The sequence below is a fragment of the Papio anubis genome, chromosome 13 (genome assembly GCF_008728515.1).
Source record: "Papio anubis isolate 15944 chromosome 13, Panubis1.0, whole genome shotgun sequence".
Lineage (NCBI taxonomy): Eukaryota > Metazoa > Chordata > Mammalia > Primates > Cercopithecidae > Papio > Papio anubis.
In genome coordinates, this window is record NC_044988.1 from 3,489,900 (window position 1) to 3,505,957 (window position 16,058).

The 16,058-nt window shown below is 49.3% G+C and overlaps 1 long non-coding RNA gene across 1 annotated transcript; it reads left to right on the forward strand.

Moving 5' to 3' along the window:
* Window positions 1-429: 429 nt before the first annotated feature.
* Window positions 430-6,431, forward strand: LOC108582209. The gene is made up of 2 exons (XR_001895424.3): window positions 430-5,462; window positions 5,963-6,431. It is a non-coding gene; the product is annotated as an uncharacterized LOC108582209 (long non-coding RNA).
* Window positions 6,432-16,058: the final 9,627 nt, after the last annotated feature.

Consider the following 16,058-nt stretch of genomic DNA (forward strand, 5'->3'; position numbering starts at 1 on the left):
GCGGGGGCCGAAGAAGTCACACGGGCTCCTGCCGGCGGCGGACTTTTATGCATTGGCACTCGAAGGGGGAAGGCAGTGGGCGGGATAAGGGCGTGATAGGGATGTCTCCATAGGCGTGGCTGGGTAAGTTTCGATCTCTTCGGATTGACGTCACCTGGCGCACGCTCGGTTGTCCTGCACTTTCCTGGGCACAGGAAAGTTGGTGATGAAGAACCCGGAAGCAATCGGGACTGTGCCATCTTGTTCACCTTCCTCCATTTTGTCCCTTCTCCCTCACCCAAACAGTTTGGTTGTGTTTCTTTACCAAAACTCATGTGAATTGTAATCCTTAATGTTGGAGGTGGGGCCTGGTGGGAGGTGATTTAATCATGGCAGGAGGGGGTTGGGGTTGGAAGGAAAAGGGGTGGGTAGAGTGGGGAGTAGGTTGGCAGTAGGGTGGTGGGAGGGTGGTGGGTAGTAGGAAGGGGGAGTAGCCTGCTGCAGAGGCAGAGGCTCATGGAAAACCTCTACTAGGGCAGTGCACCTGTGGCTTTTCAGGCTTTAGCCCCCATGTCTGCTCTCATGGGCTGGGCTGGAATTGAGTGCCTGTAGCTTTTCCATACTGAGGGTGTGAGCTGTTGGTGGGCTTATGAATCTGGGGTCTGGAGGATGGTGGCCTCCTGTGTGGGGGCTCCAAGCCCATATTTTCCTTCTGCACTGCCATAGTGGAAGTTTCCCAAGAGGCTCTGCCTCTGCAGGAGGCTTCTGCCTGGAAACAGTGGGCGGTGGTGTGGGTGGTGGTTCCTTCACCAATGGTTAACCTTCTTGATGCTGATCTCCTGATAGTGAGTTCTCATGAGATCTGGTTGTACAACAGGATGTGGCACCTCCTTCCTCTCTCTGTCTTGCTCCTACTCCTGCCGGATGAACTATCTCATTGCCGCTTGCCTTCTGGTGTGGTTAGAAGGCCCCTGATCAGTGTGGGCCTGGTCAGTGGACTAGTCAGTTGGGACTTGGTCAGTGAGGCCTATTTATTGGGGGCGTGTTCACCAGGGGTCTGCTTAGAGAGGGTCTCATTAGGGGGATCTAGTAATGGGGTCTTGGTGAGTAGGGACCTAGTGGCAGCCACTTGTTTGGTGTCTGCTCAGTGTAAAACTGGGCTGTGGGACTTTGTCAGTGGAGACCTGGTCAGCATGGGCTGGGTCACTGGTGACCAGGTCAAGGGGTGCTATTCCGTGGAGGCCTGGTCACATGGGACCTAGTCAGGAGGGCATGTCCTCATCAGTGAGGTTCTTGTTAGTGGGGCCCTGGTCAGGGCACCCTGGTCAGTGGAACCTAATCAGTGGGGACCTGTTCAGAGCGTGCGTGGTCAGTGGTGGCTTTTGTAGCACTGGTTTATGGGGTGACCTGGTCAGCGGGGATCTGAGCAGTGGTTGCCTATTCAGTGGGTCCTACTCACTAGGGTCACGGTCAGGGGCATCTGGTCACCTCAGGCCTGGTTAGTAGGGGTCTGGTCAGTGGCAGCCTGTTCCCTGGATGCCTGGTTAGTGGGGCCTCATCTGTGGGGCCAGGCAATGGGGCCATGATCGGTGGAACCTGATTAGTGAGGCCTTGTCAGTAAGGACCTGGTCAGTGAGGCCTTGTCAGTAAGGACTTGGTCAGTAAGAACCTGGTTAGTGAGGCCTCGTCAGTAAGGACCTGATCACTGGGACCTGGTCAGTGAGGCTTTGTCAGTGAGCCCCTGGTCAGTAAGGTCCTGGTCACTGGGGGCCTGGTTAGTGGGGCTGGTCATGGGATTCTAATCAGTGAAGATGTGGTCAGGGAGGACCTGATGTGCGGGATCTGGTCAGCAGGGACCTGGTCAATGGGGGCTGCTGAGCACTGCTGGGAGATGTCAGGTGCAATGCACATTATCAAAGGCCCTGTGGACAGCTGGGATGGCCCAGTGGTGCCCATAGGCCCAGTCAAAAGTGGACAAAGCAGGTGTTTGGATGGACCTGGGAGATCCTGCTCAGAGATTTTGACAGGACATTGCTGTCCAGGCCTGACAGACTGGGAGGACCTGTTAAGTTCTCCATTCCTAGACCAACCTCCCACACAGCATGGACAGTCTCTTACCTTTACCTTCAGGGCACTGACTGACCCATCTCACTCTAAGGCAACCAAGGCAAAGCTGAGGATCTGTGCCAGGCTGGGAGCCAGTCCCCTCTCTAAATGGGCCTGAGGGAAGCACCATCCCTGTCCCAGTCCACTGCAAGTTTCAGCCCAGGAGACACATAGGGAGGGGAGGATGGAATCTCCCTCCTAGTTGACCCTGGAAAAGCGGGACCTGGGAGAAGAGGACCAGGAGGAAGGGCCAGAGTGGCTGGTGAGATGGTCACAGTCTATGGGCTGCACAGGATGAAGGAAGCCAGGGAACAGGCAGGGTGGGCACCTGGGGTGCAGGGAGAGGCAGGTGCATGCTGGGAGGTCAGACCCTGTGAGGACTGTGGGGGTGTCAGGTGGGGTGGGCTCCAGGTGCACCGGGCAGGTCTCAGCCCAGGCTCCCTGGACCCCAGCCAGGTGATGTGGTCACTCCCTGGGGGACTGCTGTCGGGCCCCAGCCACCCACCATGGGCAGCACTGTCCTATCTCAGGTCTGGACTTTCTCAGATCCTGCAGAGGGCACAGCCTCCAGCCCAGGAGGGTCAGCCCCATGGTGCAACCCGAGCTCTCTATGGGCCTGGAGCATCCCCTGGCATTCCTGCGCTCCCTCTTCTCCCAGGTCCAGCTTTTCCAGTGTCAGCCAGCAGGGAGGCTCCATCCTCCCTTACCTGTGTGTCTCCTGGGCTGAAACTTGTGGAGGATTGAGACAGGAATGGTGCTTCCCTCAGGCCCATTTATGGTGGGGGACTGGCTCCTAGCCTGGCACAGGTCCTCAGCTCTGCCTTGGTTGCCTTAGAGTGAGATGGGTCAGTCAGTGCCCTGAAGGTAAAGGTAAGAGACTGTCCATGCTGTGTGTGGAAGGCTGGTCTAGGGATGGAGGACTTAACAGGTCCTCCCAGTCTGTCAGGCCTGGGCAGCACTTTCCTGTCTCAGGACTCAGAAAGTTTAGTCCTGAGTTGGGACAGTGCTGCCCAGGGTGGGTGGCTGGGGCCTGACAGCAGTCCCCCAGGGAGGGACCACATCACCCAGGCGGGGTCCAGGGAACCTGGCCTGAGACCTGCCCAGTGCATTGAGGGTACACCTGGAGCCCACTCTACCTGATGCCTCCACAGTCCTTGCAGGGTCTGACCTCCCAGCATGCACGTGCCTCTCGCTGCACCCCAGATGTCCACCCTGTCTGTTCCCTGACTTCTTCCATCCTGTCCAGCAGGATGGGATGGGCAGGGGGACAGCCTGTGTGCACATTTCGTGGCAAGTAGGAGTGACACACCATCCCTGGGAGGCACCATGGTTTCTGCCAAACCCAACCCCAGAACTCTGTCCCTGAGGTGGTTTTACCAAACCCAAAACCCAGAACTGCGGTTGTGGCTCAGGGGTCAGCACCTGCTAGTGCCAGGACACTACTGGGAGACTGGGTCCTGACCAAAGCCCATGGTGTCTGTGGCCTGAGGACAGGGTGTCTTGGGACCCAGGCCACCAATGGCCATTGGGTCATAGGGCCTCAGTCCCAGTGTTTGTCCTTCCCTGGCTCCTTCTGGTTCAGTCCCATCAGGGCCCTGGAGCCCAAGACCCAAAGGTCCCCTCCAGGAATCCTGGTGGCTCGGCTTACTTTATCGTGTTTCATCTGAGAGCAAAAATGTCAGATCAGATGCACAGAAAAATGGCTCAAAGTGTTTAATGACTAGAGGAAATCTAGGAGCAGCAAGAAGGTAATGTGAAGAGGGGAGGACCTCCATGACCGGTGTCTGCAGAGCCAGGGGTACAGGCACCCAGTGCTGTGGTCTGGCACCACCTGCCTCTCAGAGGGTGGGTGGCACACTGTCCTTACCCGGAGGGCAGCAGGCCTGGTCACCAGCTTTTCTACCTGTCCCTGTAAGCATCACATTGCTGGAAGAGAATCTCATGCCAGAGCTTGGACCATGCCTTGCTCAGGGGTTAGGGGTTGTCTCTTGGTGACCTAAATGAAAAACTAGTTCCAGATCAGAGTTCCTGATGCTGAGCAATCATCCACTCTTTGAATCATGGGAGGGCAGGCCTGGTACTAGGTAGACCTAACCTCTTTGAGGAACCACAGACCCCAAGGCTGGAAACCTCCAGAATCTTCTGGCCCCCGGTCCTCCCCGGAGACCCCGCGGCCTGTCTCGCCAGGCACTCCTCTGTCTGTAGACGTCTCGGCTGCTCTACAGGGGAGTCCACTTTGAGGTGTGCGGCTGGGCATGGTCACTGCTGCTGGATGTCTGGACGGCGGAAACCAAGGACCTAGGGAAATACCAGGCACAGCCTTTCCATTGTCATCCAGAGCAGGACAAACAGGTCAGCTGGTGTCAGGAGCCCAGGTCTCCAGCTGGAGGGAACGTCAACCCTACAGTGGGAGCAGGGGCCCATCGCATATCCTAGGAACAGATGGTAACGTAGGCATTGCAGGTAAGCTGGGCTTGGTACCCATCCCTGGCTTCCGAGAGAAGCCAAACAAGGAGCTTTCTGCAGAATGAAACCTCTTTTCCATCCAGAAGCACTGCTGACTGTTTGGTGGTTGCCGTTGTGGCAGTGAGCTTTTTGTCCATTCTGAGATTGGATTGGTTTCTCCTTTTGGCCCTGCCCTACAGACCATAAAGGAGAACAGCAAGAGGCCCCCAGCAAACATCCGCAGATGGCCCTGGACATCAGCCAGATTCTGAGAAACATGTCATGTTCTGGGAGGGCTAAGGCGTCAAGTAAGGTCTATGGGGCTGGTGGGGCAATCCAGAGCTGTGGGGGCTTCCCATGGGAATTGGGAGGTCCCAAGGCACAGTCAGGGGTTCTACAGGAGGAGTCACAGAGCCGCCAAGGGCTCTCCTGGCCCAGGGAGCAGTCAACACCATGGACTGAACACCCGCTGGGCTCCAAGCCCTGGGCCAGGCTGGGGCATGTGGGGCTAGGAGGCAGCTCAGAGTTGGAGGCAGGGAGAGAAGTGTGCCCAGAAGGCACCCATTTCTGGATGTAATGTGGTCCTGAGATTCTGGCTGGGAAGTCTTTCCAGGGTTTCATATGTGTTATGGAACTGCTTCCTCTCCCCAGCCTCACCCTGCAGGAATTCTAGTGACTATGTTGCCACCATCTTGGAGCTCCATGCCCTCATAGTGTAATGGCACCAGCAGATCTGCCTGTGCACGGACTTCTGTCCTAGCTCACTCCTGAGGGGTGACGCTTCTGCAGGGCCTATGACCTGGTGCACAACTTTAGACACCATCACCGTGGAGCAGCACTGCAGCCTCACTAGCCAGGGTGCTGGTGACACCCTCAAGGCCAAGGCCACGTTCAAGACTTCGGACTTCAGTGATGCACTTGTGCTGAGCAAGGTGGGCTTCTCCGGGATCTTAGTTCAGGAGGTAGAATGCAGCTTGAGATCAAGTGTCTGATCAAAGAACTTGAACTTGATCTGGAGGGCTCTGGGGAGCCATGGAAGGTGCTGGATAAAGGAGGGACAGTCAGCCACGTTTTAGAGATGACTGTAGAAGGCTGAGTGGAAGCGGCGAACAAGAGCCAGGAGACCAGGGAGGGAGCTTGTGGGGCAGGTCTGGAGATGGCAAGGGAGGGATCCTGCTTGGATGAAAAGTCTTCAGGAACTATCTCAGGTTACACTCAGGTACCCTCAAAACTAGTGTGTTCAGAGGTCTTGTCTCCAGGACGAAAGTGGGAAGGAGTTGTCAGACAAGGACATATATGGAGACTGGCATCTTCATTAGTGGCAGTGGTGGTCCCAGTGTGGACTACTGTAAGAACAGGGGTCTCTCCATTCAGGGACATGGTAGATGGGCCCTATATCACTCCATTCTGCCCTTCCTTTCCCTCTTCCCAGTCTCCCCAGGGCCTCAATGCATGGGCGCTGTCCATCCTCTGGTGCTGAAGCAGCCAAGCGGCCCAAACCTACCTGGCTGCCTCTTAGGATATGACTGCACAGCCAGTGGCCTCTACTAGATCCTGTACAACTTCACAAGACACCCAGACACTGCGAGTGCTGCCAGCACGTGCTGCAAGAGTCGTGAGGGACCACAATCCTGAAGACATTGAATGGTGGGTGCAGGGCCTCATGGATATTCCCCAGCTCCTCTCATTGGCTCTGCTTCAGGTGGTGAAGGGGGATAACGTTTCTGCCAGTTCTGCCATGATTGCCTAGCAGGAAAAGGAGCGGAGCCCAGAAGCAGGGCCTGGTGCCCAGCCTGCCTAACAAGGGAGAATTTGTAGGCTTTGTGGACAGATCTGGGAGTCCATATCTTCACCCACTAACTTGATATGAGACATTAGTAAAATCAGTTTTCTTTTCTGAACTACATTTCTGCGTATGTAAATTGAGGGAAATTTCTTCTACCCCACAAGGCTGCTTGGAGAATTAGTGACAGTTTGTGTAGAGCAGATGCCACCCAGCAGGCATTTGGTGTCCAGACCACTCCACTTCCCCCTTCATTTTCTGCCCAAATTTGCATTCTGTTCCCAAGACCTTCACTCCCCTTAATTATGCTCTTCCCTCTGATTCCCGCCTTATCATCTATTCCATGGTGCATTGAGGGCGACAGCAGCAGTGGTTGTATTGGCATTGGCGCTAGTGGTGGCAGCCGCAACAAGTCTGCGGTCAGGGAAGTGGGAGTGGGAGAGCAGTGGTGGCCTACCTGGCCTGGCGTGGGTAGGAAGCTGTGGGTGCTATATCATGGGCCTCAGTGGCAGCAGTGGAGGCACAGCCAGGAGTAGGAGAGTCCTTAAATTTTCCTGCAGAATCTGAAGTCTCTTCCTCCTGCTGTGTACCTAGGCCAGGTGTGAGTGGAGTATATTTCCTCTTCTGCTCGGAATTGATGGGTGGCTAAAAGTGCTGGGTATATCTTTTTTGCCTTGTTTATTTGTGCCAGCCAAAGTCTTAGGCTTTTCAAATTTCTTGAATCAGGAGGGAATCAGGAAGATTATAAGTAATAGGCCTTCCGATTCCCTCACCTGTTCTTTTTCCTTTCTTCCAGTCTGTTTTTTTTCTTTTTGTCATCATCATCTTCACCCATTCCTCTTTGTTGCTTATACATGCTTCTATTTTTTGTTTCTATTCCATGGATTCACAAGGATCTAAGTGGGTAACAGTCATGTATGCATGTATGTGTATGTACACATATGCATGTTGGTGTTGGAGTGTGAATTGTGTAGCCAACTATGCTGGCGTTGCAGATCACTAGTGGCTGAAACTCCTCCACACGCGGGCTGTGTCCCTGCTCCTGCTGGAGGCCTGCTCAGGGGCCCTGCCCACTCCAATCCAGGTCTGACCTTTTAGCCTGTAGGCAGGACATTCTGGAGGAATCATGCCCTTGAAAGGAACCCCAAGGAGTGACTGCTGGGTATCGGTGGATAAACACCCCAGCTCCTTTTCTCTGGCTGGAATGACTCTGAGGCACATGTTCTATGCTGTCTCTTGGAGGAAACTGGCCGGGCCTTTGAAGATCCTGGCTGCCACAGTGAATCGTTCTCCAGTGGGGGTTTTCCTTTAACTGCACCCATTCCCTTTCCACCATCTCTATTTCCCCACTCCTCTACTGATGTTTCACAAAAGCATTTAGCACCTAAGGAAGACTGGCAGTAGGTGCACTGTCCTGAGAGTCATCTTTCAAAGATGGATTTTCTATTCTTGTTTCTGCTCCTCCTCCTTTTGTTTGCTTTTTCCCAAGCGATGGCATTAACCAAACAAAAATGGAGTTAAAAATAATCTACTTGTCAGTGTGTTGTATTTTAGAAATAATAGCTATGCTTTCTTGTCCGGTTAATGCGTTCTAAGTAGTTACTCAAGGAATTTAAAAAAAGAAGCATCAAGTAAAATATTGTTAGCAAACAGCCGTTTCACCTCTCTCACATGTTAGTCCGAGGAATGGGCCAAGGAGGCTGGGGAAGGGAATTAAGTTCCAATTTATGAGATCATTAAGTGAACTATATTTCCCTTTATGTTATTTCTCTGCCACTATTTTCAAGGGCATTATCTGCATGATGACCTTATTTATCACCCACATCGCTGCAACAAAAGGAAGGGATCCTGTGTCCTATTTTAGGCCAGGATTCACAATAAAGCTCAATGCTTTATTAATTTTTGCCGTTAAGAACCTGCAGTATTGAGCTTTATTTTATTCCTAGTATTACAACCTTTAGTATGAGCTCTTTTTTTTTTATCTAGAAGTTTATGCATTTTAGTGACTACTTTAAAGAAACAAATCTATATTGTATCATTTTTTCAATTCCTTTTTTAACATTCCTTGAGTAACTACTTAGAATGCATTAACTGGATCAGGAAAGCATAGCTATTCAAGTAACTACAGAATTATGCAAATCTCCAAAACATATTAATGGGACCGATTATTTCTAAAATACCACACACTGACAAGTAGATTACTTTTAACTCCAATTTTGTTTGTTAATGCCATTGCTTGGGAAAAAGCAAACAAAAGGAGGAGGAGCAGAAACAAGAATAGAAACAAAAAGAAGAATAGAAGCAATTATAGAAAGCAAATAAAGAGGAACAAGAAGATGATGATGACAAAAAGAAAAAAAACAGACTGGAAGAGAAAAGAACCTAGGTAGAGGTGGAGGCCCTAATACGATACATGATTCCTCCTCATGATTCAAGAAATTTGAAAAAGTTTAAGACTTTGTCATAGCTTGGCAAAACAAGCGAAGATACACATTTTCGTCACCCATCAATTTTGTTAAAGAGTGAAATAAGGCTCCACTGCACAAGCTCAGGTGTCCAGCTTGGGAGGAAGGAGAACCAGATTCTGCAGGAAGCTGGGAAGGACTCTCCTCCGCCTTACCCTGGCTGTGCCTCCACTGCTGCCACTGAGGCCCATGATACAGCACCCACAGAAAACGCCACCACCCGCCAGGCCAGGTAGGCCTGCTGCTCTCCCTCCCAGCCTTCCCCTGACACAGACTTGTTGCGGCTGCCACCACTAGCGCCAATGCCAATACAACCACTGCTGCTGTCGCCCTCAATGCACCGGCCCACCCTACAAGGTTCCTACCCCCTGGCCACTGCCACATCCCTGCCCCGACCCTGGCCATAACCAGCCACACTGCTACTGCTCCAGTGCGCTGCAGTCTCTGTCACGGCCACCCACTGCAGCAGGTGGTGGCAGCGAGGTGAGCCACAGTGTGGCATGCCCCAGCCTCCAGAGTGCAGCAGGGGCTCCTCCTCCTGGCACAGAGCAGCTTGGCTTGCAAAGCCAGAAAAGCCTAGAACAGGATGGAGAGAGAGGTAGCAAAGCCTCACCTTGTCAGGCTGGCCACTGGGTGGGAGGGGCTGGTTCACGGAAGGCACTCACACCCTCCAAAGTCCAGCCTCTCCCCTGGCCCAAGGGGCCAGGAACTGGGGCCCAGGGTGGGGACTGGAGACTCCATAGTGGCTGGCTACCCACTCCACAGGAATTGCTGGGCAACGGGGCTGCGGTCCTCAGGACCAGGAACAGCAGAAACTCAGATCCAGCCACCTCCCCCCACACTCAAGTGCCGGTTTCCATTCCTGATGCCTCCACCCACTGGGCCCTGTCTGCCCATGGTCCCCGCTACTCCATGCCTGGGGGTCCCAGGTTGTCTCTGCCACACAGAATGAGAGGACGCAGATCCAGACACTACAGCGGGTGTGGAGGTCCTGCAGTGTTCTAGATTCCCATGGAAATGCTGTGCACCCGCCGCACTACAGCATAACCAGGAGTCTCGAGTCTGGCTCCTTCCCTAGAAACCACCACTGTGGCAGCCACCTCTGCCATCTGCAGTGCAGCCTGATATTTCCCTAACCCCCACCGGCAGTGTATCCCCCAATAGTGCCCTAAACACCACCCCCCACTCACCAGCAGTGTATCCCCCGATAGCACCCCTAATCCCTGTCCGCCTCAGACACTGCAGCACCCAGTAGTGCCCCCAACTTGCTGCTGGCCGCGGGAAGCAATGCCCAGCATAGCACCCCAACCCGCCCCCACCGCAGGCAGCACAGCCCTGGATAGCACCCCAACCCACTCCCCGCTGCAGGCAGTGATGCCCCAAATAGTGCCCCCAACCCGCTCTCCACCGCCAGGCAGTGCAGCGGCAGATACGCACTTACCCTGCCTTCACCTTTCTACCACTCCCAGCTGGCGCAATGCAGTCTCCATCACCACCACCAACCTCAGCGAGGCGAGCCATGGTGTTGCAGGCTCCAGCTTCCAGCCTGTGGCAGCGGTGCTCCCTTTTCTCCTCCTGTAGAAGGGCAGGGAGCAGCTCTGGCTGCCTTGCCCCGGTCTTACCACTTTGGCGACACTTCCGTCTCTGTCGTGGCCACCCATGTTCTGATTGGATGAGAGAAAACCTCTAAGCCTATTCTGATTGGACTTTATTATCATGTTCTGATTGGTTAGCCTAAGATCTGCTCTCATCCAATCAGAACATGTAGTCCAGGAACCTTGGTATATAAAGCATGCTAAGGCGGCGTTAGGCCATTCCAGGCTCTTCTGAGTTTGCCGGTTCTGCTGGTCCATATCGGGCTTGGAAGCCCGACCTGCGGCATGCTGGAGGCTGGAGCTTGCGGCTTCGGCTCTGCAGCTCTCCTCGCTGTGGTAGGTGGAGGCTGGAGCTTGCTGTTCCACAGTTCACCTCACTGTGGTGGGTGGGGAAGATGGAAACTGCAGCGCTGCCTGAGCAGTAGGAGGGCTGCCTGCAGCGGAAGTTTCTCTGTGCCCTGCTACAGGAGAAGAGGGAGCCCCTGCCACAGGCTGGAGGCTGGAGCTTGAGCTTCACTGAAGTTGGTGGCCACGAGGAAGACTGCAGCTTGGCTAGAGTGGTAGAAAAGCAGCGGGGTAGGTGCATATCCGCAGCTACTCTGCCTGCAGCAGGGGGCGGGTTGGGGACACTATCAGCTGCTGGCACAGCTCATAGCGGGGGCGGGTTTGGTGAGCCATGGTTGGGGGGGGGCTACAATGCCTGCAGCCAGAGGCAGGTTAGGGATGCTATCGGGTGCTGCATTGCCTGAGGCTGGGGGTGGGTTGGGGATGGTATAGGGGGCTGCACTGATTGCTCTAGCTAGGATTTCCAGTACTATGGTAGGTAACAGTGGTGACAGTGGACATCCTTATCATGTTCCAGATGTTAGAGAAAAGGTTTTCCGTTTTTCCCCATTCCCTATGATTCTAGCTGTTGGTCTCTCATATATGGGCTTTTATGTTGAGGTATGTTTCTTCTGTACCCAGTGTTTTGAGAATTTATAGCATGAAGAGATGTTGAATGTTATCAAATGCTTTTTCAGCTTCAGTGGAAGTAATCATATGGTTTTGTCCTTTATTCAGTTGATGTGATGTATCACACTGATTGTGTGTTGAACCGTTCTTGCATCCCAGGGATAAATCCCACTTGATCATGATGAATTATCTTTTCAATGTATTGTTTAATTTGCTTTGCTGATATTTGGTTGAGGATTTCTGCACCAATATTAATTAGAGATACTGGTCTACTTTTTTGATGTCTTTGTCTGATTTTGGTATCAGGGTAATAATGGCCTCATAGAATAAGTTTGGAAGTATTCCCTCATCTGTTTTTCAAAATAGCTTGAGTAGGATTGGTACTAGTTCTTTAAATGTTTGGTAGAATTCAGTAGTGAAGCCATCAGTTCCTGGGCTTTTTTTTTTACTGGGAGACTTTTTATGATGGCTTCAATGTTATTGCTACTGATCTGTTCTGGTCTTGGATGTTTTCATGGTTTAATCTTGATAGGTTGTATATGTCTAAGAATTTATCAGTTTCTCTAGGTTTTCCAATTTATTGGCATGTAGTAGTAAGTTATGATCCTTTGAATTTCTGCAGTATCCATTGTAATGCCTCCTTTTTATCTCTGATTTTATTTGAATTTTCTCTTTCTTTTTAGCTAGCCTGGCTAAAGGTGTTTTGATTTTGTTTAACTTTGTAGAAAACCAACTTTTTGTTTTGTTGATCTTGGGTATTTTTTATTTCAATTTTGTTTATTTCTGTTATGATCTTTCTTTTCTCATAATTTTGAATTTAGTTTGCTCTTACTTTTCTAGTTTTTAAGTTGTTTATTTGAAGATTTTCTTCTTTTTTGAGGGTAGGCACTTATAGCTATAAATTTCTGCCTTTGCAGTGCTTTCTGTGTATTGTAAGTTTTGGTATATTGTGTTTCCATTACCATTTGTTGCAAGAAAGTTTTCAATTTTCATCTTAATATCTTCATTGACTCACTGGTCATTCAGGAGCATATTGTTTAACTTCCATGTGCTTGTATGGTCTCCAAAATTTCTCTTCTTGTTGGTATCTAGTTTTATTCCTTTCTAGTCAGAAAAGATGCTTGATATTATTTAAATTTTTTAATGTTTTAAGACTTCTTTTGTGACCTAACGTATCGTATGTGCTTAAGAATGAGCCATGTGCAGAATAATGTGTATTCTGCAGCTCTTGGATGAAATATTCTGTAAATATCTATTAGGTCCATTTGGTCTATAATGCAGATTAAGTTAAGTGCTTCTCAATTTTCTGTTTGGAAGATCTGTTCAATACTGAAAGTGGGGTGTCTCCAGCTTTAATAGTACTTTTTGTAGTCTTTTTCTATAGCTTTTTTATAGTCTGTAGCTATAAATGTATTGAGTTCTAGCTCTCTGACTGTAATAATATTTCCTTTATATATCTGGGTGCTTCGGTATTGAGTGCTTAAATATTTACAATCGTTACGTCCTCTTGCTAAATTGACCACTTTATCATTGAATAGTGGCCTTCTTTGTCTCTTCTTATAGTTGTTGTTTTAAAGTCTATTTTGTCTGATATAAGTACAGCTATTTCTGTTCTTTTTTTGGTTTCCATTGGCAGGGAATATATTTTCCATCCCCTTATTTTCAGCCTATGTGTGCCTTTATAGGTGAAGTGTGTTTCTTGTAGGCAACAGATAAATGGGTCTTATTTTTTAATCCATTCTGCCATGTATGTCTTTTGATTGGAGAGTTCTGTCCATTTACAGTCATTGTTATTACTCATAAGTAAAGGCTTACTCTTGCTATCTTGTTATTTTCAGTTGTTTTGTGGTCTTCTCTTCCCTTTTTTTTCTGTCTTTTGTTTTGTTTTTATTCCTGTCTTCTTTTTAGTGAAATTGATTTTCTCTGATATGGTTTTTTTTTTTTTTTTTTTTTTTTGAGACGGAGTCTCGCTCTGTCACCCAGGCTGGAGTGCAGTGGCCGGATCTCAGCTCACTGCAAGCTCCGCCTCCCGGGTTCACGCCATTCTCCTGCCTCAGCCTCCCGAGTAGCTGGGACTACAGGCGCCGCCACCACGCCCGGCTAATTTTTTGTATTTTTAGTAGAGACGGGGTTTCACCGTGTTAGCCCGGATGGTCTTGATATCCTGACCTCGTGATCCGCCCGTCTCGGCCTCCCAAAGTGCTGGGATTACAGGCTTGAGCCACCGCGCCCGGCCTGTGTATCCTTTTTATGTGTTGTTTTATTTGAGGTTATCATGAGGCTTGTGATACTATTTTATAACTTAATTTTAAACTGATAGCAACTTAACACTGCTTGCATAAACTGACAAGCAAATAGAAGACTAATTAAGGCTCTACACTTTAACTTTGTCCCCTTGCTTTTTAACTACTTTTGCTGTATCACATAGGTTTTGGAATGTTGTGTTTCCATTTTCATATGGAAACAACATTTTTAGTTTTAAATTTCTTTTTACATTTTCTCAAGAAAGTTTTAAATTTCTTTTTAAATTTCTTCATTGACCCATTGGTTATTCAGGAACATATTAATGTTCACATATTTGTACAGTTTCCAAATTCTTCCTGTTACTGATTTCTAGTTTTATTCCATTGTGGTTAGAAAAGATAATTGATATAATTTTTGACTTTTAAAATTCGTATAGACTTCATTGCTCCCTTTAGGTCTATTAATAATTGCTTTATATATTTAGGTGCTGCAACGTTGGATGAATATATATAACTGTTACATCTTCCTGCTGTATTGATTATTTGATATGGCCTTTTACATAATGGTCTTCTTTTTCTCTTTTTACAGTTTTTGCCTTAAAGTCTAAGTATTTTGTATTAGTGTAGCTACTCTTGCCCTTTTTGTTTTTGTTTGCATAGAATACCTTTTCCCACCACTTTTCTTTGAGTCTGTGTGTTCTTACAGTTGAAGGGAGTCTCTTGTAGGCAGCATATGGTTGGATCTTGTTTTTCTTTCTAAATTTATTCAGCCACTATGTCTGCAGAATACATTTTGAATTAAGCAATAGAAAAAACAAGACAGATTAATATGGCTGTATAAAAAATTTTTAACTTGTAATTAAAAACACAATATAATAGGATGAAAAGGAAAGCACTAGAATGATCTTGCTCATTTCAATTCTAATATTAAGAAAATCTAGCAATGTTTGGTTTTCACTTTTTTTTTTTTTTGGAGATGGAGTCTCAGTCTTTCACCAGGCTGGAGTGCAGTGGCACAATCTTGGCTCACTACATCCTCCACCTCCCGGGTTCAAGCAATTCTCCGGCCTCAGCCTCTCAAGTAGCTGAGACTACAGGCGCCCGCCACCACACCTAGCTAATTTTTTTTGTATTTTTAGTAGAGATGGGGGTTCACCATGTTGGCCAGGATGACCTTGCTCTCCTGACCTCATGATCCACCTGCCTGGGCCTCCCAAATTGCTGGGATTACAGGCGGGAGCCACTGTGCCCATTTGAGTTTTCACTTCTATTATTGTATTTTTAGTTCCATAATTTCATTTGTTCATTTTTTGTAACCTTTATTTCTTTGCTGAAATTTTAAATTTTGTTTTCATTTGATTGCAGAAAATTTGTAAATGATCACTGAAGCATTTAAAAAAGATGTCTGCTCTAAAATCCTTTTCAGATGGGTCCAACCTCTGATTCATTTCAGTTGGGGTCAGTTGATTGTCTTTCCTCATTCAAGTCATGATTTTCTTGGCTCTTGGTGTGATGATTGTATCCTGGCCCTTTTGTCTGTCATGTTATGTAATGCAAGGTGCTATTTACATCTTTAATTTTAGCAAGGAAGCACTTTGTTTGGGCTTGGCATGTGGGCCTTAGACTATTTTGTGGACTGGGGAGGAGGCTTCAATGATAGTTTGATTATTGGAGCCTTTAAGGTTTTGCTTTTACTTCCTCAGTGGATTTAGTGCCACTGCTCTCTGCTGGTGCTGGCTGAGGGTGCAGAAGGGTTTACCAGGCTTGTGGTAGTGTGTGGGGTGGGGTGGGGTGGGCTAGGGGAGATGTTGGTGAGGTGGGGTTGGAAGGATCCCTCTTCCCAGTATCCCCTCACCTATTCCACCACCTCTGCCTCTGTGTCTGGGTTGGGAGGAGACTCTCCATCTCAAACCTGCAGGGACAAAGGGCCTTCCTTGGTCAGGTCACTGACGTAGCTGCACCTCTCTTGCAGGTTCTGCCTTTAGATATTTTTCCTTTGAAAAGGCAGCCCCAGGCCCAGAAGGAATATGGAGCCTTCCCTGGTTGCTTATTGTTGGTGTGGCGCCTGTATCCATCCCCTTTGCTGGTGGTGCAGCCTGTCTGGTAGTCTGAAGAGTCCCAGTTGCATCTGGAGAAGGAATGGGCTTACCTGGAGGCCTTCTGTTGCCTGTCAGGGGTGGGAAACAGCAGGTCTGAGTGGCCTTCTGATTGTGGGAACCCACAAGTCACCCTGTGCTCTGCTGTTTCTCTGCTTCTGGGTCCCGAGAGGCAAGAAATTCCCAGAGTTCTCTGGTCCATAGAGGATGACCTTAGATAAAGAATTGTTGGCTGGGCGCCGAAGCTCACACCTGTAATCCCAGCATTTTGGGAAGCCAAGGCTGGTGGATCACTTGAGGTCAGGCATTCAAGACCAGCCTGGCCCACGTGGTGAAGCCCATCTCTACAAAAAAAAAAGCCGGGTGTGGTGGCACATGCCTGTAACCCCAGC